The 4,454-nt window shown below is 46.7% G+C and overlaps 1 long non-coding RNA gene across 1 annotated transcript; it reads left to right on the top strand.

The window, feature by feature from the left end:
• Positions 1 to 206: 206 nt before the first annotated feature.
• On the top strand, positions 207 to 2,672 carry LOC128072922 (uncharacterized). The gene is made up of 2 exons (XR_008202519.1): positions 207 to 660; positions 1,532 to 2,672. It is a non-coding gene; the product is annotated as an uncharacterized LOC128072922 (long non-coding RNA).
• The last annotated feature ends 1,782 nt before the right edge of the window (positions 2,673 to 4,454 follow it).

Below are 4,454 nucleotides of genomic sequence, written 5' to 3' on the forward strand. Positions count from 1 at the left end.
TTCATCTAGCTGTAGAGTATATTTGCTTCAGCTAACATAGCCCAAGTTGTACATCTCTGTTCAAAAGGAGTCTAACTAATGCTCTTGAAGGCAGTCCAGGTCTAGAGATGGCAGACAGCAGCTGCAGGTGGTGAGTGCTGCAGATGGGGCACTGGAGTGGAAGAGTGTATTAATTCTATGTAACCTTCCCTTGGTGAATCCATTGATTGTTTTTCTCTTGTTTTTCTCTTGCATCCAAATCCCATTAGCGTTCATTGGAGTGAATCGTGTGCAGTGATGGAGAAAATGAAGCCCCATGTATTCGTGTTGCTGAGATCGTTCTGCTCATATCTTTATTACTCAGTGCATATTTGCCCTTCGTGTTTCACATCACCATAGAACTCAATTTTTCTCTTACCAGATAATTTGTTGGTTTACAGAGAGTATTTGATCTTGGTTCTTTTTCCTCCTGCAAAATTGATCTAAACCCATCATTCTGAGACAGCTGGTGCTGTCAGCCTGTGCTCCCTGTGCAAAGCCAACTCATCCCAGCCAGTGACTCCAACTTTTATCCGTAATTATTGAGGTGCAGTCATCATCCATTACAACTTCAGTCCTGAGCAGAATCTACTCTGTCCATGGTAGAAAACTTCAGTTCCCCCACCTCAGGTTTTCCAAAAGGTGAGCTTCAAAAACGTGCTGCCAGTTACTCCATCTCTCTCTGTACTGTCTGTAGAATAATAATGAATCAGTATTAGAAATTCCCTGTTAATCATCACTTTACGCTGACTCCTGTTCTTAAAAGGAACAAAGCACAGAGTTAGACATGTGGTGAGGTGAAAATAGGCTGATCACTGCAAAAATACTGCATGGATTTTGTTCCAGGTGAAATAGATAGCACTTAGGAGAACCCAGCACTTTCCAACAAGAAATCTTCCTTTGGATTGATGGATTTGGATTGCAGCATTGCATGTCAAGGTCTGGCTTAGGCTGAAGCTTCCAGGAATTTCTGGAAAAGTTTGTTGAGTATCAGCTGACTTTTAGTTTCTAGCAATTATGATGGCAGAGAAAACAAGAACTGTTATTTCTTCTGACTGTCAATACAGGAATGAGAGAAAAGAACTCTCAGAAAAAAATAATCAGATGAAAGCATGGATTTTTTCCCCCTCATCTGTGGCATTCTATACCGATTCTAGCACACTGCTGAGCTCTTACTGTGCAAGTATCCCAATATTGCTGTGAGAACTTTGAAAACATCTCCACGTGCATTTGCACAAATGCAGGTTTGCTGTGACACTGGATGACTCCAGAGGCTGATCATCCAATGTTCAGTTCAGTTGGAGGTTAGGTGGGATAAAGGCCATCTAATGTGCTCACAGTCTCACCAAACCATGGCAGAACAGAGAAAACAATCTGTGCAGAATCAGAGTATGCTGTGTAACAAATCACCACTTCTTTTAGCCGTATGACTCTCAAACTTCTCCGGGCCTGGAGTACGTAGAAAGAATGGGAGAGAGCTGACCCTGAAGATGCTCTGTCTTTTCTCTTTCAGGAGGCTGCTTGACAGGCATTAAGGAATCTGAGTGGCTTCAGCACAGAGATGCAAATGGTTATGAAGGACTTTTCCCAGAGAACTTCACACGCCACCTGGAACAGTTCTTCTCACAGGACACGAATGTGGTTTGAAGCTCAGTCAGTGGGTTCTTCACCTTGAAACACAGGAGCCCCCTTTTTTTGTAGTTCAGGCTGTTAATGGTTTACAGATTGGTTGCTTGTTGAAGCATATCAAAATGAGCATGAGTGCAAGCAGTTAAGCTAGCCATTTCTGAAGCACTGTGTGAAAAAAAAATCAAATACAAGCAGAAATGTCCTCATTTGTTCACATGCACGTGGCAACAGGTTTGTTTGTGCTTTGCCAGAGCTGTGGTGATCCTGTGTTTGGTCCTTTCCCATGAAATCCAAAATTAGCCTCCTTGGTAGCAAAACCTGAACTTGTCTGCACTCAGTGCATCGTATTGAGTTGCACTGCAGAAAACTTAATTAGTAATCCTGTAGTAATGAGGTCAAACTATTACAAGTTTCACGTGTTTAAAAAATATAATTAACTGCTGCAGCGTTTTCCAGTGTTACTTTTGGACGTGCACAGTGTATCTACGGGAACTTGGACGTGTGTCTGCAGGTGCATGTGGGTATGTGTGCATCTCAGCAATGTCATGCAGTGCTTTGGCTGTGCAGTGCCATCAGGGCATGCATTGCTCTCCCACTGTCTGGCATTCCAGACAACAGTTTTGTTCCAAAGCAGAACCAGCTGCTCCATTGCCAAAGCACTGCACAGCGTCCGTGTGAGTGAGGTGAGGTTTTCATTCTGAGATGATGAATGGCATCATTGTCAAAGCTGCTGAACCTTTGAGAAGGCATGGCTTGGTTTCCTCTTCCAGCTGCAGTAGTTACAGTGAGGTAATCTGGAAGGGGAACTGTTATGATGCTCATCTATACTTTTCTATTTAGTTGGCTGAATAAAAAAAAACACGACAAAGTTAATCTCTGAGAAATATCTTTTCACAATAATATTTATGCAGCGTACCTTCACAGATCCTTTTAAATTAAGGTACATAATGTATGCTGTATCAAAAAGTCACCTGTAACTTCTGTTTTCCAGAGCTGTGTCATTAAAAATAAACCTGTGATCCACAGACGTTTCATCTGTGATGCTTTTGAAGTTGTGTTACAATGAATTTCACCTGGTTCCTGTGTTCTCCTGGGGAACCTAACTTTAATTTCATGCCTCTTTTCCCAAAGAAGCACAGCACAACTGGGGCACCATCTCAACTCTTGCTTTCAACCCCCAGGTTCCAGCAGGTCTGACTCCCAGCTCAGCACATCTCCTGGCTGCTCCTCTTGGAAATGGGCTCTGGCCACCAGCAGCAGCAGGGGAACTTGTCTGTGCCCAGCTGTCACTCAGGCTGCTGCCTCTGATTCGTCTCTTGCTCGTCCATTGATCTTGTGTGAAAAGAAAATTCTCCATTGCTCTGCTCCGTTCTGTTTGCAAGCAAGGCAAATTTTTCTATTTTATTCTTTTGTTTGTTGGTTTGTTGCTGTTACGTTCAAGTGATGCCCTCCTCCCCAGAGCTGGATCAGCCCAGAACTGTTTCCCACTCCTGCACTTCTCTGTTTAACGCACTATACTCCAATTGGTGAATTACCAGATTTTATGCTTTCCAGGTGATTGTGAAGCAATGATCCCCCCCTCTGCTCTGCCCTGCTGAGGCCTCATCTGGAGCTCTGCGTCCAGTTCTGGGCTCCCCAGTACAAAACAGACAGGGATCTCTTGGAAAGAGTCCAGCGGAGGGCCACCAAGATGGCGAGGGGCCTGGAGCATCTCTGCTATGAGGAAAGGCTGAGTGAACTGGGTCTGTTCAGCCTTGAGAAAAGAAGGCTGAGAGGGGACCTGATCCAGGTCTATCAGTATCTGAGGTGTGGGGGGCAGAATGGCGAGGCCGGACTCTGTTCAGTGGTCAGTGGAGACAGGACAAGGGGAAACGGCTGGAAACTGCAGCATAGGAAGTTCTGCACAAATATGCACAAGAACTTCTGTACAGTGAGGTGACGGAGCGCTGGAACAGGCTGCCCAGGGAGGTGGGGGAGTCTCCTGCTCTGGAGATGTTCAAGACCTGCCTGGATGCCGACCTGTGCGACGTGCGATAGGGAACTGCTTGGGCAGAGGGTTGGACTCGATGAGCTCTGGAGGTCCCTTCCAACCCCTACAGTTCTGTGATTCTGTGATTCTGTGATTCTGTGATTCTGTGATTCTGTGATTCCCAGTACATACCAGCACCATCCCACAACACCCCAGCATGTCCAAGGATGATCCCAGCACATCCCAGCACATCTCATCCCAGCCACTGCATCCCAGAACATCCCACCACATCGCAGCACATCCCAGCAACATCCCATCAAATTCCCACACCATCACAGCAAATCCCAGCCCCATATCAGCACATCCCAGCCCCATACCAGCAAATCCCAGCCCATCCCAGCACATCCCAGCACCATCACAGCGCATCCCAGCACCATCCCAGTAACATCTCAGCACCATTCCAGGAACATCCCAGCATGTCCCAGCCCATGCCAGCACCATCTAAGCACCATCTAAGAACCATTCAAGCACATCCCACGCCATTACAGAACATCTCAGCACCATCCCAGCACATCTCATCCCAGCAGCTGCATCAGAGAACATTCCACCACTTCGCAGCACCATCCCACACCATCCCAGCACAACCCAGCACCATCCCAGCTGCATCCCACACCACCCCAGCACTATCCAAAAAAAATCTCAGCCCCATCCCAGCACAACCCAGCACGTCCCACACAATTCCACACCATCCCAGCACCCGCCCAGCACAACCCAGCCCGTCCCAGCACCATCACAGCACATCCCAGCACATCCCAGCACCTGCATCCCATCCATGTAT

Source organism: Tympanuchus pallidicinctus, unplaced genomic scaffold, assembly GCF_026119805.1.
Source record: "Tympanuchus pallidicinctus isolate F22 unplaced genomic scaffold, pur_lepc_1.0 scaffold73, whole genome shotgun sequence".
NCBI lineage: Eukaryota > Metazoa > Chordata > Aves > Galliformes > Phasianidae > Tympanuchus > Tympanuchus pallidicinctus.